This window comes from Coregonus clupeaformis, unplaced genomic scaffold (genome assembly GCF_020615455.1).
Source record: "Coregonus clupeaformis isolate EN_2021a unplaced genomic scaffold, ASM2061545v1 scaf1209, whole genome shotgun sequence".
NCBI lineage: Eukaryota > Metazoa > Chordata > Actinopteri > Salmoniformes > Salmonidae > Coregonus > Coregonus clupeaformis.
The window spans coordinates 105,445-132,035 of NW_025534663.1; the positions used below are offsets into that span (position 1 = coordinate 105,445).

The 26,591-nt window shown below is 43.8% G+C and overlaps 1 pseudogene; it reads right to left on the reverse strand.

The window, feature by feature from the left end:
* Positions 1–264: 264 nt before the first annotated feature.
* LOC121566098 overlaps positions 265–26,591 on the reverse strand; it is a 32,556-nt pseudogene continuing 6,229 nt past the window's right edge.

The following is a 26,591-nucleotide window of genomic DNA, read 5'->3' on the forward strand; positions in this document are numbered from 1 at the left end:
GGTGGACCATTCTTGATACACACAGGAAACTGTTGAGTGTGAAAAACCCAGCAGTGTTGCAGTTCTTGACACAAACCAGTGAGCCTGCCACCTACTACCATACCCCGTTCAAAGGCACTTAAATCTTTTGTCTTGCCCATTCACCCTCTGAATGGCACACACACAATCCATGTCTCAATTGTCTCAAGGCTTAAGAATCCTTCTTTAACCTGTCTCCTCCCCTTCATCTACACTGATTGAAGTGGATTTAACAAGTGACATTAATAAGGGATAATAGCTGGTCAGTCTATATCATGGAAAGAGCAGGTGTTCATAATGTTTTGTACACTCAGCAGCCTTTGCATTCATGATGTTACTTGGCCAGGCATTTTTTGTATATCTTTTTTCGTATGCATGTTTTTCTATACAGTACACTCCAGTGATTTTCACAGTATTACAGAGCGTACAATATGGTTAAATTTTACAATTAATTCCTGCTTCTCATCTAAAATGTGTTTTCTCTGAACTCTTTGAAAAGTGTGTGTGTTTGCGTGTGTGTATTGACTGTGACATTGTGTACCTGTCTTTGCATGTACTGTACACAGTATATGGTACCACTCTATACATGCCTGTGTGTTTGAACACATGCCTGTGTGTTTGCAAGTGCCTGACAGTGTGTGTCTGCTTCCCCGTATGCCCTCCTTTAGGAGAAGTCCTCAGCCTCAGCGTTGGGGGCGCAGCCTGCCTTAGTCTTGGCCCCGTTCCCATTGCAACCAAGCCCGTTTTCCACTCTAGGGTTGATGTAGCTCTTCTTCCTGGCCTGGTTCTGGTTGTTCGCTCCGTCTACAGGGTCGTAAACCACTACCATGGAGGTATCCATGCGGGACAGGGTGTACATGCTGCTCTGGCGGGCCGGGTGGAGGCGTGTGGCTCTCAGCTCCAGCTCGTCATAGCTGGACACCTGGATGAAGGGGCACCAGCGGAACGCCCTCTTGAAGCCGGCCCGGAACCTGGGGGGAAGTAGGGGCGAATAGAGAGGGGGGCGGGGGTGTGGAGGTGGGGTGGGGGGAGAGATGGGTCGAGAATGACTCACGTGATTTTGCGAACGGGATAGTGTTCAAGAGCACGCTGTTGTGAAATGTTTTGCAATGGAAAAGGAAAATCTGTGTTCTTATTGGACGAGTTCAAGTAGCACAGTACCTGTGTCATTACGTTTCAAAACACAATCCAGGTTTTCATATGATGATCTGATTTTCATAAGACAGGAGTAAACAAATTACATTCCAATTTATACAGTGCACTGAGGTTGGAGAATTGTATAATGACATAAAACATCAACCGAAAGCACACAGACAAACAAATAAACAATCAAACAGGAAACTAAATCTAATCGACTGCAACATACACAGCCCTGCGTCTTCCATCAATTTAAAGTCAGCTAATGACCCAGATAATAAACAATAAATACATACTTAAAACTATACAGTACATAAATAAATACATAAAATAAAAAAATGTATATGAGGATAGAGTCCTGTCCAGGGGTGTACTTCAAGCTGCCTCACACTACTGAAACAGGAGATAGCCAAAATGGCCCATAGGTCAGGAGCCTAGGACAAGGCTTACTTAAAATGGCCAATAATTATTTAATTATATGTTTTTTTATATATATACTGTACATCATGAAGGGGGCAAAGCAACCACACGTACCACACAGCACATCCTTCCTGAATAGTCTGATTGTGTTGATGGTAAGAGTGCTATGTGCTTTAGATAATTGCCTGCGTGTACCTAAGTGCACTGGGGCTAGCATGAATCAACGCTCAGACTACAGATTCAGAGTGCTGAAGCTTCTTCAAGGAGGTCTCGCTCTTTGTTTAATATGCTTATGAGATATCCGAGGCCGGGCAAAGGAAAGACTAAGGCATAAAGCTTGCCATGCTCTTTTCATGCCATTAGGATTAATCAACCATAGAAATACAGCTACGTGTGTGCGTGTGTGCATGTGAATGTGCGTGTGTGTGTACACGCAGTGAAGCTGAGAGGGTCTTATAGGCCTACACCTGACGTCATACCTCCAGGTTCTGTACCTGCATTGTTCCTGTTTGCAGAAAGAATGAGTCACACAGGTACTGAACTACCCACATAAGCACTGAGGGGTTTAAAGAACATGTTCAAAAGCATACAATGGTAACCAATTTAAATCATGCTTTAAATTTCTCAATGATGTCCTTGAAGTAGCTTTACTTTCAATCCTTAGTCCTAAAATACCTAATATGGTATTTTGTCTGCATTTTCATGAGGGCATGAAAATCACATAAGGACATGTTATCAGGGTTGCCATAGCCTGGACCTTTGTTGAAGCACATCCCTCTTGTGCTCTGTTCAGAGGATTACACGATATTCAAATAGGACATAAGCTTCGAGACCCTTATGCACATTAGTTACAATGGGACAAGAATGTTCTTCAAGGATTTTTATGAACCTATACAGAGGCAGGCCAACAGCATAAATATAATTTCCATGCACTTTTCAACTATCGACCATGAAAATATAGCTACATGGGTATGTGTGTGTGTGTGTGTTTGTGTGTGTGTGTGCCTGCGTGCACGTGTGCCTACCTGTGCATGCACATGTGTGTGTACACTACCAGTCAAAAGTTTGGACACATCGTAGAATAATAGTGAAGACATCAAAACTATGAAATAAAACATATGGAATCATGTAGTAACCAAAAAAAGTGTTAAACAAATCAAAATATATTTTATATTTGAGATTCTTCAAAGTAGCCACCCTTTGCCTTGATGACAGCTTTGCACACTCTTGGCATTTTCTCAACCAGCTTCATGAGCTAGTCACCTGGAATGCATTTCAATTAACAGGAGTGCCTTCCTAAAAGTTAATTTGTGGAATTTCTTTCCTTCTTAATGCGTTTGAGCCAATCAGTTGTGTTGTGACAAGGTAGGGGGGGTATACAGAAGATAGCCCTATTTGGTAAAAGACCAAGTCCATATTATGGCAAGAACAGCTCAAATAAGCAAAGAGAAACGACAGTCCATAATTACTTTAAGACATGAAGGTCAGTCAATCTGAAAAATGTCAAGAACTTGAAAGTTTCTTCAAGTGCAGTCGCAAAAACCATCAAGCGCTATAATGAAACTGGCTCTCATGAGGACCGCCACAGGAATGGAAGACCCAGAGTTACCTCTGCTGCAGAGGATAAGTTTATTAGAGTTACCAGCCTCAGAAATTGCAGCCAAAATAAATGCTTCACAGAGTTCAAATAACTGACACATCTCAACACCAACTGTTCAGAGGAGACTGTGTGAATCACGCTTTCATGGTCGAATTGCTGCAAAGAAACCACTACTAAAGGACACCAATAAGAAGAAGAGACTTGGATGGGCCAAGAAACACGAGCAATGGACATTAGACCGGTGGAAATGTGTCCTTTGGTCTGGAGTCCAAATTTGAGATTTTTGGTTCCAGCCGCGTGTCTTTGTGAGACGCGGTGTGGGTGAACAAATGACCTCCACATATGTATTTCCCACCGTAAAGCATGGAGGAGGAGGTGTTATGGTGTGGGAGTGCTTTGCTGGTGACACTGTCTGTGATTTTAGAATTCAAGGCACACATAACCAGCATGGCTACCACAGCATTCTGCAGCGATACGCCATCCCATCTGGTTTGGGCTTAGTGGGACTATCATTTGTTTTTCAACAGGACAATGACCCATCACCCCTCCAGGCTGTGTAAGGGCTATTTTACCAAGAAGGAGAGTGATGGAGTGCTGCATCAGATGACCTGGCCTCCACAATCCCCCAACCTCAATCCAATTGAGATGGTTTGGGATGAGTCTGACTGCAGAGTGAAGGAAAAGCAGCCAACAAGTGCTCAGCATATGTTGGAACTACTTTAAGACTGTTGGAAAAGCATTCCAGGTGAAGCTGGTTGAGAGAATGCCAAGAGTGTGCAAAGCTGTCATCAAGGCAAAGGGTGGCTACTTTGAAGAATCTCAAATATAAAATATAATTTGATTTGTTTTTTGGTTACTACATGATTCCATATGTGTTATTTCATAGTTTTGATGTCTTCACTATTATTCTACAATATAGAAAATAGTAAAAAATAGTAAAAAATAAAGAACAATCCTTGAATGAGTAGGTGTGTACAAACTTTTGACTGGTACTATACAGTGGGGAAAAAAAGTATTTAGTCAGCCACCAATTGTGCAAGTTCTCCCACTTAAAAAGATGAGAGAGGCCTGTCATTTTCATCATAGGTACACGTCAACTATGACAGACAAATTGAGAAAAAAAATTCCAGAAAATCACATTGTAGGATTTTTAATGAATTTATTTGCAAATTATGGTGGAAAATAAGTATTTGGTCAACTACAAACAAGCAAGATTTCTGGCTCTCACAGACCTGTAACTTCTTCTTTAAGAGGCTCCTCTGTCCTCCACTCGTTACCTGTATTAATGGCACCTGTTTGAACTTGTTATCAGTATAAAAGACACCTGTCCACAACCTCAAACAGTCACACTCCAAACTCCACTATGGTCAAGACCAAAGAGCTGTCAAAGGACACCAGAAACAAAATTGTAGACCTGCACCAGGCTGGGAAGACTGAATCTGCAATAGGTAAGCAGCTTGGTTTGAAGAAATCAACTGTGGGAGCAATTATTAGGAAATGGAAGACATACAAGACCACTGATAATCTCCCTCGATCTGGGGCTCCACGCAAGATCTCACCTCGTGGGGTCAAAATGATCACAAGAACGGTGAGCAAAAATCCCAGAACCACGGGGGACCTAGTGAATGACCTGCAGAGAGCTGGGACCAAAGTAACAAAGCCTACCATCAGTAACACACTACTCCGCCAGGGACTCAAATCCTGCATTGCCAGACGTGTCCCCCTGCTTAAGCCAGTACATGTCCAGGCCCGTCTGAAGTTTGCTAGAGTGCATTTGGATGATCCAGAAGAGGATTGGGAGAATGTCATATGGTCAGATGAAACCAAAATATAACTTTTTGGTAAAACTCTACTCATCGTGTTTGGAGGACAAAGAATGCTGAGTTGCATCCAAAGAACACCATACCTACTGTGAAGCATGGGGGTGGGAAACTTCATGCTTTGGGGCTGTTTTTTCTGCAAAGGGACCAGGACGACTGATCCGTGTAAAGGAAAGAATGAATGGGGCCATGTATCGTGGATTTTGAGTGAAAACCTCCTTCCATCAGCAAGGGCATTGAAGATGAAACGTGGCTGGGTCTTTTAGAATGACAATGATCCCAAACACACCTCCCGGGCAACGAAGGAGTGGCTTCGTAAGAAGCATTTCAAGGTCCTGGGGTGGCCTAGCCAGTCTCAGATCTCAACCCTAGAAAATCTTTGGAGGGGAGTTGAAAGTCCGTGTTGCCCAGTGACAGCCCCAAAACATCACTGCTCTAGAGGAGATCTGCATGGAGGAATGGGCCAAAATACCAGCAACAGTGTGTGAAAACCTTGTGAAGACTTACAGAAAACGTTTGACCTGTGTCATTGCCAACAAGGGGTATATAACAAAGTATTGAGAAACTTTTGTTATTGACCAAATACTTATTTTCCACCATAATTTGCAAATAAATTCATAAAAAAATCCTACAATGTGATTTTCTGGAATTTCTTTTCTCATTTTGTCTGTCATAGTTGACATGTACCTATGATGAAAATTACAGGCCTCTCTCATCTTTTTAAGTGGGAGAACTTGCACAATTGGTGGCTGACTAAATACTTTTTTTCCCCACTGTATGTGCCTCCGCCTGTGCATGCCTGTGCCTGCTCCCATTTCTGCTTGCCTGCCTGTCTGCCTGTGTGTCTGAGTGCACATGTGTATATTCTCCTTACCTGCTGTTGAGGCAGCAGTATATGATGGGGTTGTACATGGTGGAGCTCATGGCCAACCACAGCACTGACAGGTAGAACTGCTGAATGGACTTCCACCTCATCAGAGCCTTGTTGAGGCCTGTCACGATGAAGTAGACGTGGTCGGCAGCCAGCAGAGGCGAAGGTCACCACCACAATGATCATCATCTTGACCACCTGGAGGTGAGGGAGGGAGGTCGGGGGTATGAGATAACATTAGTTCAATTCTCGTTCAACCCAGTGAGGCAAGCTGTCTGGACACTGTGTGGCGTCTGCTGATAAAGAGGCAAATTCTCCTGCCACACTATCAGCCAGACAAATGGAGCTAATTAGCCTGTAAAGTGCACTCTGCAGTTATTTTTCTGTGGAGAGCAGAGAGGTGTCTCTCCTTCATTTGGAGAAGGGAAGTTAAGTTTAGCCTGCGGTTTCCTACTTCCACATCACCTAGCTGCATTGGCTTTAATTGTGTGTGTGTGTGTGTGTGTGTGTGTGTGTGTGTGTGTGTGTGTGTGCTTTAATGAGCCTGGTAGGAGCTCTGACTAGCTGGAGTGTATATGAGTAAACTTATATACTACAGTGATCAAAGAGAATAGGCCAGGCTAAGGGAACATGTGCATTAGAAGTGCATCAGAGAGAAAAAGCCCTGTCTCTGTGTCTGCTCTTTGCACTTTTCAAAACTAAAATGTATGTTACTGTATATCAAAGTTGTGGTTAGATATCAAAATGCCTTTCTTGCTTAAAAAACACTCCAGATCCAGTTCCTTTGATCAAAGGCGAAGCAAAATACAATTTTAACGCCACACACACTGGCCATTTAAACCTTAATTTTCTTCAAGGAGAAACTGGTGTCAAAAACACAGTTTCTGAAAGACACATCAACAACTACTGCACGGTTGAAATGGGAAGAAGTGAACTCCAGCTTTCAGTCTCTTATCACCAGTTGGTGGTGTTCTGTAGTCAGCACCACAGTCCCTGAAGTATTTCAGAGACTGAAGGCGTTTCTCAGGGTCGTTGTCTTCATAGTAAGGGGTGATCTTTGCTCCAGGTGGGCGTCAAATCCGACAGGCAGGAGAGAATAACAGAGCTTCTTTTTATGTGTATCGCGCACGCATGTGTGTGTGCGTGTATGTCTGTGTGTGTCCACTGCGGAAAGACTGCTATTATGATTGCACATCTCTCTTCTCCTCAAAAGGACCCGTGGCCCCCTAAGATTAAAGAAACGGGAGGCTGACCATTCGGCCCTGCCCGAGAAACTGGCAGGAAAAGCTGAGAAAAAGACTTCCGCTCCTTTTTTGTCTTCTTTGATCTTGCTACCCTTTGAATCCCCAGGACATGGCTTATCTTCTGAAGAGAGAGCTTGGATTTGTCCCAAATGGCACCATATTCCCTATATAGCGCTCTGCTTTTGACCAGAGCCCTTTGGGTTAGGTTAAATAGGGAGCAATTTGGGACAGAAGCCCTTAGCTTTGTGTAGTTAGGCTGCACAATTGTGTGGATGTTAGATGGTGGTAGGAGTTGTTATCGCAAAAGCAAATATGGTATGTTCAAGGTGAGTGGACTTGTTAAAACGGAATAACAGCAAGGGCATCTACACCTAAAGACTTACTGGATCAGTGTTAATGCAAAATAGACGGATGAGCAAATGTCGCTGTCAAATCAAAAGAATGCTGAAAACTGTTCAATATCAAAAGCATATAGGTAGAAAGATAGGTAGATTTCCTGAATAAAGCAATCTTCCCTCGTCTGTCGCATTGTGGATACAGGTAAGCGCACACACTCTCTCTTTCTACCTTGCTCTCTCTCTCTCTCTCTCTCTCTCTCTCTCTCTCTCTCTCTCTCTCTCTCTCTCTCTCTCTCTCTCTCTCTCTCTCTCTCTCTCTCTCTCTCTCTCTCTCTCTCTCTCTCTCTCTCTCTCTCTCTCTCTCTCTCTCTCTCTCTCTCTCTCTCTCTCTCTCTCTCTCTCTCTCTCTCTCTCTCTCTCTCTCTCTCTCTCTCTCTCTCTCTCTCTCTCTCTCTCTCTCTCTCTCTCTCTCTCTCTCTCTCTCTCTCTCTCTCTCTCTCTCTCTCTCTCTCTCCTCTCTCTCTCTCTCTCTCTCTCTCTCTCTCTCTCTCTCTCTCTCTCTCTCTCTCTCTCTCTCTCTCTCTCTCTCTCTCTCTCTCTCTCTCTCTCTCTCTCTCTCTCTCTCTCTCTCTCTCTCTCTCTCTGACAGCATCAAGTGGACGGCGGACGGTGGGCGAGCATGGGAAAAGAGTCGGCTGTCTTCTCACGGTGGATGATTCAACAGAAGGGATTTTCATAGAAGCTCAGAAGACCAAAGTTCAGAGCGCTCCACACGACTGAGCCCAGACAGGCAGAGAGCAGCAAATAACAAAAATAAGTGGAGGAAAACAAGTTCACGGATGCCTGCGCAATAATTGAAACAAGGCAAGACAATCTTATATTTCTCATGTCCATGACGTGGAACAGTACAGTCGTGGTCAAAAGTTTTGAGAATGACACAAGTATTGGTCTTCACAAAGTCTGATGCTTCAGTGTTTTTAGATATTTTTGTCAGATGTTACTATGGTATACTGAAGTATAATTACAAGCATTCCATAAGTGTCAAAGGCTTTTATTGACAATTACATAAAGTTTATGCAAAGAGTCAATATTTGCAGTGTTGACCCTTCTTTTTCAAGACCTCTGCAATCCGCCCTGGCATGCTGTCAATTAACTTCTGGGCCACATCCTGACTGATGGCAGCCCATTCTTGCATAATCAATGCTTGGAGTTTGTCAGAATTTGTGGGGTTTTTGTTTGTCCACCCGCCTCTTGAGGATTGACCACAAGTTCTCAATGGGATTAAGGATTGGGAGTTTCTTAGCCATGAACCCAAACTGTCTATGTTTTGTTCCCCGAGCCACTTAGTTATCACTTTTGCCTTATGGCAAGGTGCTCCATCATGCTGGAAAAGGCATTGTTCGTCACCAATCTGTTCTTGGATGGTTGGGAGAAGTTGCTCTCGGAGGATGTGTTGGTACCATTCTTTATTCATGACTGTGTTCTTAGGCAAAATTGTGAGTGAGCCCACTCCCTTGGCTGAGAAGCAACCCCACACATGAATGGTCTCAGGATGCTTTACTGTTGGCATGACACAGGACTGATGGTAGTGCTCACCTTGTCTTCTCCAGACAAGCTTCTTTTTCCGGATGCCCCAAACAATCGGAAGGGGATTCATCAGAGAAAATGACTTTACCCCCAGTCCTCAGCAGTCCCAATCCCTGTGCCTTTTGCAGAATATCAGTCTGTCCCTGTACTCCTGAGTGGCGCAGTGGTCTAAGGCACTGCATCGCAGTGCTAACTGTGCCACTAGAGATCCTGGTTGAATCCAGGCTCTGTCGCAGCCGGCCGCGACCGGGAGACTCATGGGCGCGCGCACATTCGCCCAGCGTCGTCCAGGGTAGGGAGGGAATGGCCGACAGGGATGTAGCTCAGTTGATAGAGCATGGCGTTTGCAACGCCCAGGGTTGTGGGTTCGATTCCCACGGGGGGCCAGTATAAAAATTAAAAAATAACTGTAAGTCGCTCTGGATAAGAGCGTCTGCTAAATGACTAAAATGTAAATGTCCCTGATGTTTTTCCTGGAGAAGTGGCTTCCTGCGCTACCCTTCTTGACAGCAGGCCATCCTCCAAAAGTCTTCGCCTCACTATGTGTGCAGATACATTCACACCTGCCTGCTGCCATTCCTGAGCAAGCTCTGCACTGGTGGTGCCCGATCCGCAGCTGAATAAACTTTAGGAGATGGTCTGGCACTTGCTGGACTTTCTTGGGCGCCCTGAAGCCTTCTTCACAACAATTGAACCTCTCTCCTTGAAGTTCTTGATGATCCGTTAAATGGTTTATTTAGGTGCAATCTTACTAGCAGCATTATCCTTGCCTGTGAAGCCCTTTTTGTGCAACGCAATGATGACGGCACGTGTTTCCTTGCGGTAACCATGGTTTTACAGAGGAAGAACAATGATTTCAAGCACCACCCTCCTTTTAAAGCTTCCAGTCTGTTATTCTAACTCAATCAGCATGACAGAGTGATCTCCAGCCTTGTCCTCATCAACACTCTCACCTGTGTTAACGTGAGAATCACTGACATGATGTCAGCTGGTCCTTTTGTGGCAGGGCTGAAATGCAGTGGAAATATTTTTTTGGGATTAAGTTCATTTTCATGGCGAGAGGGACTTTGCAATTAATTGCAATTCATCTGATCACTCTTCATAACATTCTGGAGTATATGCAAATTGACATCATAAAAACTGAGGCAGCAGACTTTGTGAACATTTATATTTGTGTCATTCTCAAAACTTTTGACCACGGCTGTACTTGTTTTCTTTCTGTCCTTGATTGAGCTTGTGTGGCTTGATGGAGCCATTGGAACCAATGGCATAATTCCAAAGGTGCAAACCCTACCCGGCACTCCAGGCAATGCCCAATCAAACTCTCAAAGTATTTCAGTGAAAACAAATGCTATTCAAACCCAGGTCTGGCTGGCATATCGACGGTATTGTACAAAAGGACAGTACATGGAATGTGTTGTTTTCAGTGTTTCTTGGGAGAATAAGGAAGCCATACTAGCATACCTAGTCAAATGCCAGTCATTGTCCGTGGCTACATGAGGTCATGTCCTATAATAACCAATAGAAACAATGGTCAGGTAGTCAACATGTCACAGACAAATTTGGTGTCGGCTTCTTTAAGGCAACACACTCCTTAAAGAAGTGTTTCCACTTAAATATCAGGAAATATATATATATAGATAAATAGACTCAATTATTTTCTCCTTCTTCTTTTCCATGTCAGTAAGTGGAGATAAAAATGGAGGGGGGTTGTTCTCTGACAAGGAGAAAGGACATTTACTTGCTAGAGGACACTTGTTGCTAAAATTGCTCAAATGAATAGACAGCTCAACAAAACAAAAGCCTGTGGGTGGGAGAAAACTAGAGAGGTCACAGAATGTGTTAGTAACACTACTGCTGGGCTGGTTAGCTGGATGCGGTCTTTAGCATGACTTGGGGGGACTGGAGCAGTCACATAATGTGTTTGTTTGTAACCCTACTGCTGGGCTGGTTAGCTGGGGCAATATGGATTCTGTCTGTCTGCGTTAAGTGGGTTGGTTCCCTGTTATTCAACTGTACGCTATGAAAATAAAGAGCTAGGGGATCTATCGACCACTGGGTAAAAGAGACACAGACACAGTCACAGCAACAAACACATGCAAACGCACACACACACACAAATGCGAATGCATACAAATGTACTGCATGCGGACACAGACACACACAAAGACACACACAGCAGCTCAAAACTAAATGGAAAGTACAATATAACCCACAACCAGCTGAATGAACCACGAATCATTAATCACAATGACTATCCTAGTAAAAAGCAAATGAACTGGCATCTCGCTCAACACTTGAGCACACACATTGAAGAGCAGGGGAGCTAGAGACTCAAAAACAAGTGAGAGTAAATACAACCTGCAAGCCTGCGGAGCTATCAAGAATGGATCAGGTATGCATTCATTCACAGGGAGAGCAGTGGGATGTATTTACTCATAAGTGCCACTCGCCGTAGGGTGGCAGGGAAGGAAAGCGATGGGTCCCGCAGAAAGAGTAACTGTCTGATTAGGTAGGTGATGAGGTGGGTTGATTATGCCCAATTGTTGCCCTCCCCATTTACGCAATCTGAAGCAACCGCCTGCTGTCAGCAATCACTAGTGTTGGTGGTGACTCAGTTATCTGGACCGTATGAACCCTTGCAGGCAGGCACACACACACACACACACACACACACACACTGCCCCATACAGGGTTTTCTCTCTGCTAGACCTGGGTTCAAATAGTATTTGTTTACTTTCAAATAGAGCACTTCAGGTGCACTTGTTTGAGCTTGAGCCTTGTACAATGGAACCAATGGAGTAGTCCCAAACACCGCCCATCTCATGGCACTCAACTATGATTCAACCAGTGTGTGCACTTCTAATGGCCTCTATTGCTGCCTCCAGAACTCTGATGAAAATGTTCGGAAATAGTGTTTAATGGTCCGTTTTCCATGCAATTCTCTCTCAAGGAAGAGACTTTGTGGTTTTAGGGTCCACTGATTGCGAGTTCAAAAACAATACCAACCTCATCACTGTAAGCTGGGTAAGTTAAAGGGTGTTTTCAAACCTCAAAAAGGAGACTTCTGTTGAGATAAGCACTTTCCAGGCCATCTGTTTTGTAGAGTTTAGAAAACTCTTAAGAGAGGAATGTTCAGTGCAGTCTATTTTCTTGTTTTTCTTTCCTTCGCACATAAGAGAACTAAGAGTCATTATTTAATTTAATTAAGAAAATAAAATGGCCAACTCTCCTTCCCTGAGGCCTTCAATAGCAACTGACCAATTTTGTATTTTTGCTTTCAAAGGCTGATTTGTTCAAAGAAAAAACTGAACTGAAAATGCTCTTTCAAAAACGTCTATGCAACTGATGTGAAAGACTGTACAGTACTTTCTGCTCTTCGAGTGACGTTGTGACAGACATTTATGAATGTGGCATGCTGATTACAGCTTCAAGCAAATAGGAGAAAATAGCAACTTTTAGAAAAACATACTGTATGTCAAACAAATGTACTGTTTAAAGTGGGGGTCAATTCATTTCCAAGACAAGTCCTGGTGAGGACAAGAAATCCTTCAAAAGCCCAAAACAAAAACAGTGTATTTAATTCACCCTGGCTCAACCCAAATAAGCTACAAATCCTTTGAATTCAGTCCTACAGAACACCTACTGATTTGAATATATAGTCTACTCAAATAACCAGAGAATATATGAATACATATTTATACACCCAGAAGCTACACTGAATACAGTCTGTCTAGCCTCTCTTTTATTATTTTATTGTCAATATTACCATATCATGCCCTCAAGACTTCACATTTCACAATAACCACTTGGAAGCAGATAGAAAACAATGCTGATTTAAACTAACACCGGGGAGAAACCTTGTTTTATAAATACTGAATGTTAATGATCATTTACATGTGGGTAATGGATATTGAATTATTCAGTAAGAGAGCTGAACGGTCTTGGGGCAAGTCGTCCCCTGACATCAGATTGATATTGCATCGTAATGCCGGTAAGTGACTAACAATAAGTTAGACTAGAGGAAAACAGGAGTATGTAGCGCGACTGACAATGATGAGAGAGAGAAATAGCAAGAGAAAAAGAGAGAGGTACAGAAAGAGCATTTTAAAGTTTTGTGGTGGAAGCATCATGTTATGGGTATGCTTGTCACCGGCAAAGTGAGTTTCAGGATCAAAAGAAAAATTAAAGGAGCAAAGCCCAGGTAAAAGTTAGAGGAAACCCTGCCTCAGTCTTCTGAATATCTAACCCTGGGATAGTTTTATTCTTCTGTGGAACAAATACATTTTTCAGGCCAAAGACACACCAGAATGGCTTTCCAATAGGTGTTTAGTGTTCCTAAATGATCCAGCTTCAGTCCTGACTTAAATCTGCCTGAAAATCTGAGACAAGACTAGAATATTGCTGTCCATCAATGATTCCCAACCGAATGTACTGAGTTTAAGCAATGTTGACAAAAATAATGGATATATGTTGCCCTAAGAGTTGTGCAAAGTTGGTAGAAAGGCAGCAAAATGTGAAGACTGTGCAACGGGTGTTTAGAATTTTGCTAGGCACATTATACAGTGAGGGAAAAAAGTATTTGATCCCCTGCTGATTTTGTACGTTTGCCCACTGACAAAGAAATGATCAGTCTATAATTTTAATTGTAGGTTTATTTGAACAGAGAGAGACAGAATAACAACAACAAAATCCAGAAAACGCATGTCAAAATGTTAGAAATTGATTTGCATTTTAATGAGGGGAAATAAGTATTTGACCCCCTCTCAATCAGAAAGATTTCTGGCTCCCAGGTGTCTTTTATACAGTTAATGAGCTGAGATTAGGAGCACACTCTTAAAGGGAGTGTTCCTAATCTCAGCTTGTAACCTGTATAAAAGACACCTGTCCACGAAGCAATCAATCAATCGGATTCCAAACTCTCTACCATGGCCAAGACCAAAGAGCTCTCCAAGGATGTCAGGGACAAGATTGTAGACCTACACAAGGCTGGAATGGGCTACAAGACCATCGTCAAGCAGCTTGGTGAGAAGGTGACAACAGTTGGTGCGATTATTCGCAAATGGAAGAAACACAAAAGAACTGTCAATCTCCCTCGGCCTGGGGCTCCATGCAAGTTCTCACCTCGTGGAGTTGCAATGATCATGAGAACGGTGAGGAATCAGCCCAGAACTACACGGGAGGATCTTGTCAATTATCTCAAGGCAGCTGGGCCCACAGTCACCAAGAAAACAATTGGTAACACACTACGCCGTGAAGGACTGAAATCCTGCAGCGCCCGCAAGGTCTCCTGCTCAAGAAAGCACATACACATGCCCGTCTGAAGTTTGCCAACGAACATCTGAATGATTCAGAGGAGAACTGGGTGAAAGTGTTGTGGTCAGATGAGACCAAAATGGAGCTCTTTGGCATCAACTCAACTCGCCGTGTTTGGAGGAGGAGGAATGCTGCCTATGACCCCAAGAACACCATACCCACCGTCAAACATGGAGGTGGAAACATTATGCTTTGGGGGTGTTTTCTGCTATGGAGACAGGACAACTTCACCGCATCAAAGGGACGATGGACGGGGCCATGTACCGTCAAATCTTGGGTGAGAACCTCCTTCCCTCAGCCAGGGCATTGAAAATGGGTCGTGGATGGGTATTCCAGCATGACAATGACCCAAAACACACGGCCAAAGCAACAAAGGAGTGGCTCAAGAAGAAGCACATTAAGGTCCTGGAGTGGCCTAGCCAGTCTCCAGACCTTAATCCCATAGAAAATCTGTGGAGGGAGCTGAAGGTTCTAGTTGCCAAACGTCAGCCTCGAAACCTTAATGACTTGGAGAAGATCTGCAAAGAGGAGTGGGACAAAATCCCTCCTGAGATGTGTGCAAACCTGGTGGCCAACTACAAGAAACATCTGACCTCTGTGATTGCCAACAAGGGGTTTTGCCACCAAGTATTAAGTCATGTTTGCAGAGGGGTCAAATACTTATTTCCCTCATTAAAGTGTGAATCAATTTATAACATTTTTGACATGCGTTTTTCTGGATTTTTTGTTGTTATTCTGTCTCTCACTGTTCAAATAAACCTACCATTAAAATTATAGACTGATCATGTCTTTGTCAGTGGGCAAACGTACAAAATCAGCAGGGGATCAAATACTTTTTTCCCTCACTGTATAGGGAATAGTGTGCCATTTGGGATGCAGACACAGTCAGACTGGGAGGATTACACCTGCTGCTCCTGCCCTCCTATCTGCCCAGTTCAGAAGGAGCCTTTGTATCACACGTGTGTACCATGGGGATTACCACACAGTCTTATTGGATTTTTTTAAAGGCTAAAATCCAGGTCTCCCCAGGTAATCCATCTATCCACCACCCACATGTCAACAGCAACATGCATCCAACCGTTTTCAAATCCTTCTTCGCTGACAGACACTCTGAATTGATAATGCCTCGAGCGACTCCACTCTATACCCAGATGGGGTAATGGATTCGCAGGTGTCATTACGAGGCATTTGTCCAAAACCTAATGTCATTTTTCCCAGAGATAGAGCTTTTGTATGTACGCCACCAGACAGGGACCAAATATAACCTGGAGTTCCAGGCCTGGTCTGCACAGTGGAGATTCAAGCAACAAAAGGAGATGCAAGCCTCCTCCAACGTCATTTCAGTTGAATGGAGATGACGGGAGATAATATTGATGAATGTCAGGGAATTATTACATTTACATTTTAGTCATTTAGCAGACGCTCTTATCCAGAGCAACTTACAGTTAGTGAGTGCATACATTATTTTTTTATTTTTCATACTGGCCCCCCGTGGGAATCGAACCCACAACCCTGGCGTTGCAAACGCCATGCTCTACCAACTGAGCTACATCCCTGCCGGCCATTCCCTCCCCTACCCTGGACGACGCTGGAACAATTGTGCGCCGCCCCATGGGTCTTATATAATTATGGCTTTTATAGCTATTACATTTCTCCTGGCACCCTTCCGACCTGTGCTCACATTAATAATAACCTGTCCATCTCACTTCGCTGAGAAAGCGAGAAAGATCAATTAGGCTGCTGGCAACCTGAGACTCAAGATTAGCATTTCATTCACTGTATATACCGTTCACCTTTCTCATGTCCTAGCGATGGCGATGGAATGCCCCTAAAAACAAAGGCCCACAACAAGACGGTAGCACACCCACTTGGTTTGCTATATAACTGAGGGATGATAAACAAAAATATGACAGAGTAGGCCTGTCAAAAGATGTCCATTCAGGGACCCTATTGGAAGATCTTGAACTCTCATGCATATTACCTGTACCAATGCCTATTATCTGTACCACTCCCTTTCAATGGTAGAACACACGAACAGCCTCTCGTGTCTGCTGAGGTAAATTAAGTAGGCTTCCACTGCAGCACTCCACCAATCAGGCCTTTATGGTAGAGTGGCCAGACAGAAGCAACTCCTCAGTAAAAGGCACATGACAGCCCGCTTGGTGTTTGCCAAAAGGCACCCTAAAGGACTCTCGGAACATAAGAAAAAATATTATCTGGTCTGAAATCTTTGGCCTGAATGCCAAGTATCACGTCTGGAGGAAACCTGGCACCATCCCTACAGTGAAGCATGGTGGTGGCAGCATCATGCTGTGGGGATGTTTATCAGCGGCAGGGACTGGGAGACTAGTTAGGATCGAGGGAAAGATGAGCGGAGCAAAGTACAGAGACATCCTTGATGAAAACCTTCTCCAGAGCGTTCAGGACCTCAGACTGGGAAGAAGGTTCACCTTCCAACAGGACAACGACCCTAAGCACACAGCCAAGACAACACAGGACAAGTCTCTGAATGACAAGTATCTAGCTTCGGGACAAGTCTCTGAATGTCTTTGAGTGCCCCCAGCCAGAACCCGGACTTCAACCCGATCTAACATCTCTGGAGAGACCTGAAAAATAGCTGTGCAGCAACACTCCCCATCCAACCTGACAGAGCTTGAGAGGACCTGCAGAGAAGAATGGGAGAAACTCCCCAAATACATGTATGCCAAGCTTTTAGTGTCATACCCAAGAATACTCGAGGCTAATACTTATGTAAATGTAATATTTCCGTTTTTTATAAATTTGCTTTATAATGAAGGGGTATTGTGTGTAGATTGATGTAAGGCTGCAACGTAACAAAATGTGGAAAAAGTCAAGGGGTCTGAATACTTTCTGAATGCACTGTATCTGCCAGGCATGCAGAGATGCGTGTCGCCACCTGGGTGTCAGAAGGGAGAAGGAAAAAAGTAGTTGAGTGTCATCTGCATAGCAATGATAGGAGAGACTAAGTGACTTGGTGTATAGAGAGAAAACGAGAGGGCCTAGGCCCGAGCCCTGGGGGACACCAGCAGTGAGAGTACGTGGTGCAGACACAGATCCTCTCCACGTCACCAGGTAGGATGCAATCCAAGAGAGTGCAGAGCCTGAGACGGCCGGGCCTGAGAGGGTGGAGAGGAGGATCTGATGGTTCACTGTGTCGAAGGCAGCAGATAGATCTAGGAGGATGAGAACAGAGGAGAGAGAGCCTCTGTGACACTGAGAACAGCAGTCTCGGTTGAGTGACCCATCTTGAAGCCTGCTGTTTAGGGTCGAGAAGATCGTTCTAAGAGAGATAGCAAGAGAGTTGGTCAGAGACAGCATGCTCAAGTGTTTTGAAAAGAAATGAAAGAAGGGATACTGGTCTGTAGTTTTTTGACGTCAGAGGAGTGGAGTGTTGGTTTCTTGAGGAAGGGAGTGAATCGGGCCATTTTGAAGTCCAAGGGGACGCAGCCAGTGGTCAAAGATGAGTTGATAGCGAAGTGAGGAATGTGAGGTCTCCAGAGATGATCTGGAGAAGAGAGGAGGATATGGGGTCGAGCGGGCATGTTGTCAGGTGGCCGGACCACACTAGTCACAGGATTTAATCTGGAGAGAGGGGAGAACGAGGTCAAGGCATATGGTAGTTCTGTGTGAGTGGGACCAGTGGACTCAATAGGCTGAGTGAATGAAGAGCGGATGTCGTAAACCTTCTTTTTCAAAGTGGTTGACAAAGTCGTCCGCAAAGAGGGAGGAGGGAGGGGTTGGAGGATTAAGGAGGGAGGAGAAGGTGGAAAATAGTTTCCTAGGGTTTGAGGCAGAAGCTTGACATTTAGAGTGATAGAAAGTGGCCTTAGCAGTGGATACAGAGGAAGAAAAGGTAGAGTGGAGGGAGTGAAAGGTTGATAGGTCCTCCGGAAGTTTAGTTTTCCTCCATTTTCGCTCAGCTTCCCGCAGCCCTGTTCAGTAAGCTCACAATGAGTCACTCAACCACAGAGCAGGAGGGGAGGGCCGAGCCAGCCGTAAGGAAAGGGGACAATGCGAGTTATAGGATGCGGAAAGGAAGGAGAGTAGGTCGAAGAGGCAGAATCAGGAGACAGGAGGGAGAAGGACTTAGCAGAAGGAGAGCTGATTGGATAGAAGAGGAGAGAGTAGTGGGAGATAGAAAGCGAAGATAGCGATGGCGCATGACCATCTGGGTAGGGGCTGATTGGCTAGGGTTGGAGGAAAGGGACACAGAAAAAGGAAACAAAGTAGTGATCAGAGACCTGGAGGGGGATTGCAGTGAGATTAGTAGGCGAACAGCCTCTAGTAAAGATGAGGTCAAGCGTATTACCTGCCTTGTGAATGGGAGGGGACAGGGAAAGGGTGAGGTCAGAAGAGGCAAGGAGGGGAAAGAGAGAGTTGGAAAGAAATTAATCGAAGGTAGACGTCGGGAGGTTGAAGTCGCCAAGTACGAAGAGCTGTGAGCCATTGTCAGAAAATTAGCTTATCAAGGTGTCAAGCTCATTGAGGAACTCTCTAAGGACATCTGGTGGGCGATAGATGACAACAATGTTAACCTTGAGTGCACAAGTGACAGTGACAGCATGGCATTCAAATGAGGAGATGGACAGGTGAGCGAAAAGAGAAAACCTCCACTTAGGAGAAATGACTAGATGCTCTTGGAGTATGAGAGAAAACGTAGTCACATGAAGAGAGAGTAGCTGGAGTAGCAGTGTTCTCTGTGTGGATCCATGTCTCCGTCAGGGCCAAAAAGTCAAGGGACTGCAGGGCAGCATAGGTGGAGATAAACTTTGACCGCAGATCGGCAGAGACCAGCCAAGGGTGGGGTGCATCTGTAAAGCTTACAGGGAGAGGAGCGGACAGGTATAAAAAACACACACATAGTTGCCAAAGCTACAAAAGAGAAAAATGAGATAATCTGAAAAGAACTAGGTAAGATACTAAGGTGAGAGACTGGTGTGGAGCCTTCCTCTCTTTCCTACCTTGAATAACTCTGCAGAACAACTCGGCAGAACCGTCTTTGTTTCGGCAACGTTCTTTGTTTTGTGACGAGCTCGCCGGTTTCAGCTGCCACTGAGAAAACAGGGGAGACTGAAGTACTAATACTAATTGCTAATTGCCTTGAAAAGGTGAAGCGCACGCCTCCGGTCAGTACTAATTGCCTAGGAGAGGAGAAACCCCTCCCCGTCCAATACAACCACTGATTCGCAAAACAACAACAGTCACAAATTGCCCTGCCCCTTAGTCCTGGTTGATGTGAAAACAATCATCTGCAATTTAATAGCAGTCAGCAGTTAACACACCGAGTAGGCTACTGGGAAGACAGGCAGCACTTAAAGTAGATGGCCCTAACTAGCAAAAAATACAGTACTAGACAACAACATATAAAGACAAAAATTATACTTATCAATCCTGGAGATATCAGGAGTCCCTCTAGCTATAGAATGACACGGAATAGAGGAATAGAGGAAAAATGATGAGGAGGGTGAATAGGGTGATTGAATTTAGAACAATAGTGTAATGATGAAGAATTGTGAACCCCAAGAAAGAAGCTACAAGGAGGCAGCCAAGCCAAGATCGCATTGTCTTCCTTCTCAGTATCGTGCACCATGCTCTAAATAACTCAACTGGCTAGTTGTTTAGAGAAGTGTGGGTTGTACATTGATCCTGCTGCCCTGTTGGATAGAGCGAAGCCGTTTCCGTTCACTCGCTTCATATTTCACCCAATCACTTCTGATCGGATGTTTCGGTCTAATCATTTAGATTACTGCAGCCTCCTGTTAGCCTGCTACTATGATAAATCAATAGGTGAGGACGTTTGCTAGCAGCTATCAATGTGAATTACTGTACGTCTAACAAGCGAAGTGAGAGTAGGGAAAGAAGAAGAAACGCTGATGCGCATTCTGACTGAGTGACAGCAAACTTGTCTGCCAGCTTGTCCTCCAAGTTTGGAAGACAAGACACACAGACACAGTCACACACACACCTCCGCACGCTGCTCCTAATCTGCAGCTTTTCTGTTCTATAAACCTGCAGATAGGTATTTTGCCAACATCTATTTAGGCATAATAAAACATTTTACATTTTTACATTTTAGTCATTTAGCAGACGCTCTTATCCAGAGCGACTTACAGTTAGTGCATACATTATTTATTTATTATTTTTTTCATACTGGCCCCATTCACGAGTATCAACTGTTCATTTATGGATACGATTACTAATCCGAGTATTGTTTCCCCTTTAGCCTACATATCAGGGGAGAACAATTTTTTTAAATTACGTGTGAAAAATTATTTCAGTTTTTAAATGCATCAACATAGACATGTTAATATGAAGGAGAGTTGTGTAGCCTATTCAATATGTAGGCTAAAGGGGGAAACAATTTTTTTTAAAATTACGTGTGAAAAATTATTTCAGTTTTTAAACGCATCAACATAGACATTTTAATATGAAGGAGAGTTGTGTAGCCTATTCAGTTCAGTCAGTCAGCATCAGTGATTTGTATTTTCCTGCAACGGCACAGGAATGTCCCTGTCTGTGTGTGTGTGTGTGTGTGTGTGTGTGTGCAGTGTGCAAATATGTCTACACTTTGTGTAGCCGTTAGCGATGATGCTAATGATAAACTACTTCTTGTGGAGATGGAAAGGCTTTCCCAAAATCTTCTCAATTAAATGTTAACTACGAAGTGGCCTACGCATACCTGCTAGAATGATATCATGATGATTTGCATCAATCTAATGGCCATTTGTTTTGCAAACTCATGCAAAACACACCCAAAATCTAAATGTCTTCTATTTTTCCCAGACCTCAAAATTGGCCCCTGATGTGGTTTAAGCATTGTTGTGGACATAAAACATCAAATTGTTGTTTTTCTATTTAAAAAGTGTGGTTTTGAGAGTGAAAACCTACAAAAAACGGGGAAGAAATTAAACCTGGAAAAACTAAGTGGAGAAAACGGAATTTGGGAAAATACATAGATCTTATAGGGGCCTATGCATGCTATGCTCAGTTAACTTGTGTGTGCCCCTTGGGTTTAAAGGTGCTAAGAGGGAAGGGGTTCCCCTTTTCCGGCCAGTGGGTCCCTCTTCCCACTGATCTCCCCTCTCCAGCCTAGAGAGGACTTCACTGTCATCCAAATACGTTGTGAAGAAATGTAGTTGATTTATATAAAACGTCAACAATGCCTCATTGTCTTCTGTGCTCTATTATTACAGTTTGCACATACTGTGGTATCCTAGTAGCAGAGTGTATAAAAGTGTAGTAGTCCAAGTGTAGTTATTTCCGATTAAATGTGTGATCTAACTGCCGCACAGTCCAAAGTAATAAGGTTGATATAGTAATAAAGTTGACAAAGTAATCAGACCAATTATTATATGGTTTATCCAGAGGTATTGTTCTGATACATAGAAAGATATTTTCACATACAATAGCCTAGCCTGGTGCTCCAGTCCGTTCGTGTTTTAGCCAACTTCACACTCCATTCTCTTGTCTCTATGGTCTGTAGAGTGTGGACACTCTAGTGCCTCCAGTCCAATCCTTATCACTCATATTGATTCCCAGTGGAGGTGCATCGCCCATTTTTCCTGTCGGCCTAAGGTTATTTATCCAGCAGAGCTCCCACTTTAAAAGGGGCAATCTGGAATTGGTACATACATGTTTTAACTCAAATGGATGGCCAGTTCTTCATCTATGAATTTGACAGTGGTTACATTTATCCAGCCCCATACCTTAGCTGTTTAGCAAAATAGTGGCATGGTGCCAGCTTTGTTGTTGTTTGAATCCCAGATTGCCCCTTTAAGGAGCCTCTTAATCTTACTGCCAGGATGGACAGGGCCCGACCTACCCACTGTTGTCGATACTGAATCCCATTTGCACAGGCTTCTAAGGGACAAAATGGGTCAAAATCCAAAGCAAAATGTAATCTGTTATATGGAGTGTGTACCGAGATTTTGGGCCAGTTTCCAATTAACTCTGCCCAGGCTGCGTTTCCAGTTTCTGTTTAACACGACTACTTTCTTAGGAAGCAAGTTTTATTCTCAAAACCAGAAAACAACACTGATAAGTCACCTGTTCTGACTGTCTGAGTATGCCTGTGACTCACAGAGTAGACAGTCCGGAGAGTATATCCAAGTGTTGACTTTTCACATCGGTACGAGATGGAGGGCCAAGCTCACAGTGCCTCAGGAGGCCATTAGCATTCAGAGCTAGCGCTTCATGTCAAAAAGCCACTATGTCAAAAAAACAGGGTCGATGGAGGAACGGCGACCACAAGTCAGAAAAAACTAACGTCTCAAATTCGTTTTCATAGACTTAAAGGTCTGTGCTGTGTTTTGGCGATCAGTTTGTGTTGATAGGTTTTTGTCTGCAGAGATTGACTAATGTGCTGGATTAGGTGACCCAGACTGTAACGTAATAGTTATTGTGAACGTCAAAACACATAAAGACACAGTAAATCCTCCATTATCTTGTTATAAACACACTCCGAGTTTGTCCCCATAGTACAGTATGTGTGTAGTATGTGTGTTTTGATGTATTGTATGTCCCCGTAGTACACTAACCCTCAGCCAACTCACTTTAGTGATCTTTGGGCACTTTGAATATACAGTCAAAAACCCATTACACAATAATCAATCTCTCTGTCTGTGAAAATCCTAGTGGATGGCTTATATAGCATCGCTACTGCCTTAAAGTTCCTGAGACCTGAAGCGCTGTCACCCCAGAACCAGAGATGCCTTTTCTGGGTCAGTGGTACTGACAGAGCTTCGTAAGTGATGCCGTGATGTTGTGTCGTGGTTACAGTGCCTTGCAAAAGTATTCATCCCCCCTTGGCATTTTTCCTATTTTGTTGCATTACAACCTGTAATTTAAATGGATTTTTATTTGGATTTCATGTAATGGACATACACAAAATAGTCCAAATTGGTGAAGTGAAATGAAAAAAAAAAATAATGGAAAAGTGGTGTGTGCATATGTATTCACCCCCTTTGCTATGAAGCCCCTAAATAAGATCTGGTGCAACCAATTAACTTCAGAAGTCACATAATTAGTTAAATAAAGTCCACCTGTGTGCAATCTAAGTGTCACATGATCTGTCACATGATCTCAGTGTATATATACACCTGTTCTGAAAGGCCCCAGAGTCTGCAACACCCCTACGCAAGGGGCACCACCAAGCAAGCGGCACCATGAAGACCAAGGAGCTCTCCAAACAGGACAGGGACAAAGTTGTGGAGAAGTACAGATCAGGGTTGGGTTATAAAAAATATCTGAAACTTTGAACATCCCACTGAGCACCATTAAATCCATTATTAAAAAAATTGAAAGAATATGGCACCACAACAAACCTGTCAAGAGAGGGCCGCCCACCAAAACTCACGGACCAGGCAAGGAGGGCATTAATCAGAGAGGCAACAAAGAGACCAAAGATAACCCTGAAGGAGCTGCAAAGCACCACAGCGGAGATTGGAGTATCTGTCCATAGGACCACTTTAAACTGTACACTCCACAGAGCTGGGATTTATGGAAGAATGGCCTGAAAAAAGCCATTGCTTAAAGAAAAAAATAAGCAAACACGTTTGGTGTTCGCCAAAAGGCATGTGGGAGACTCCCCAAACATATGGAAGAAGGTACTTGGTCAGATGAGACTAAAATTGAGCTTTTTGGCCAACAAGGAAAACGCTATGTCTGGCGCAAACCCAACACCTCTCATCAGCCTGAAAACACCATCCCCACAGTGAAGCATGGTGGTGGCAGCATCATGCTGTGGGGGATGTTTTTCATCGGGCAGGGACTGGGAAACAGGTCAGAATTGATACAGGGAAATTCTTGAGGGAAACCTGTTTCAGTCTTGTAGAGATTTGAGACTGGGGACGGAGGTTCACCTTCCAGCAGGACAATGCTAAGCATACTGCTAAAGCAACACTCGAAGTGGTTTAAGGGGAAACATTTAAATGTCTTGGAATGGCTCTAGTCAAAGCCCAGACCTCAATCCAATTGAGAATCTGTGGTAGGACTTAAAGATTGCTGTACACCAGCGGAACCCATCCAACTTTAAGGAGCTGGAACAGTTTTGCCTTGAAGAATGGGCAAAAATCCCAATGGCTAGACGTGCAAGCTTATAGAGACATATCCCAAGAGACTTGCAGCTGTAATTGCTGCAAAAGGTGGCTCGACAAAGTATTGACTTTGGGGGGTGAATAGTTATGCATGCTCAAGTTCTGTTTTTTTGTCTTATTTCTTGTTTGTTTCACACAAAAAATATTTTGCACCTTCAAAGTGGTAGGCATGTTGTGTAAATCAAATGATACAACTCCCCCCAAAAATCAATTTTAATTCCAGGTTGTAAGGCAACAAAATAGGAAAAATGCCAAGGGGGGTGAATACTTTTGCAAGCCACTGTATAATCCCAGGTCTGCTCTGGATTTACCTTCCTCTTGGCCCAGAGCTGGCTGTGGTAGTTGTCAGATGAATCCCCGGGATCTCTCCCCCCACAGCGTCACCCCCGACGATGGTGTAGGTGATGCCCATTACCATTAGGGGGCAGCAGGTAGACCAGTATCATCACAATGATAATGAAACCTGGGACGACAGGGAGAAGAAGAAAACCAGAATGTAAACAAAGATGATTGATTAGAAACAACAATGAGCAAAAATGGCACTGGCCCATTTTTTTTATGTAGACAGAGAAGTAAGGGATGAGAGGAGGGACAAAAATAAGAGTGAGGTAAACTAGAGCAGTTCAAATCTCAGAAAAAAGAGAGAGAGAGAGAGAGAGAGAGAGAGAGAGAGAGAGAGAGAGAGAGAGAGAGAGGACCAGTGTGCACTTCCAGAGAGAAGAAAAGCAGATGGGAAGAGAGAAGAGCCTACTGTAGGTGCTGGTAGGATGACATGTTTATACTGTAACACAACAAAAGGAGTGTGGTGAGATAAACACATTGACTTGTGGAGAGAGGAGTGAAAAGAAGGGCTATGCTAAACTGGCCTAGAGCGGGCAAGCTAATCATCTCTATCTCAACTGGTACAGCTTCACATCTTTCCATTGTCACAGCCAATGTGTGATGAGCGCTCTGGCAGAATATGGCTGCCGTAATGCATCATAATGCTGCCATAATGCAACCCTGAAGAAGGCCACGAGCTGAAATAACAATAAATATGCTTTTTTATGGACTTCCACTGTCGTCAAAGAGTTGCTAAATATCCTCCTCACTTTAGTTTGCTCCTCAATTCATGCACCTTGGTTGGAGAGCGAGGTAGCGGCAGTTTTCCCATAATACATAAGCTGCCACAAACTGTAACCATGTAAATCTGAGTGAAATAAAGAGGCTTATGATGATGAAAGAGGCTTAGGGTGATAGAATTGTCTCATATGAAATAGTCGTATAGAAGTCTAGAATGAGATGGCCTGGTACAATGTACCGCTACCAGCATGGGGTTCAAATCTGGCCTACTGCTCTTTCAGCAATCTCTCTCCTACCTTTCACCTCTATCTCTCTCTATCCAATAAACATACAAAATACTTTAAAGATATATACTATATATTTTTTTTAAGGCTTGAAGGAGGCTAGTCTACAAAGGAGGCTACTGGGCTAAAGGTGTCGTTACTCACATGAAGGGGGTCCTCATGCGGGCCAGGCCACGTAGCAGATGGTCGCGCGGGGCAGGATGCGGATGGTGGAGTAGAAGCAGAGGGGGAAGGCCAGCACCACGGCCAGTGCCCAGATACACATGATCACCACCTTGGTGGCCGTGGCGAGCAGCCGGGGCTTCAGAGGGTGGATAATGGCCATGTACCTGCAGGGGTCAAGATGTCGAAATGGGGTCAAAGGTCAAACATAAGAAAAGGGAAAGGGTGATACCTAGTCAGTTGTACAACTGAATGCATTCAACTGAAATGTGTCTTCCGTATTTAACTCCAACCCCTCTGAATCAGAGGAAGTCCTCTCTTTCAGGGGTGTGGAGTCAAGGAATGAATTGGAAGTCCCATTCATGAATTTAGTTTTTGTAGTGGCAAATTACATAAATGAATGTGTGAATGTTATTTTAAATTTTTGACATGCAATTTGAATTATTTAAGTCTATTCCTGTACTGAATTGAGCAGGAATTGACTGCAACCTTGCTCCTGTCTTTGTCCCCTGTGTTTCCAAAACACAAAGACGTTCAGAAATCCACTTGTGGTCTGGCGGTTTCTATTATAACATGGATTAATTCATATCAAACAAGAGGCTTTTTTGGACAAAGCC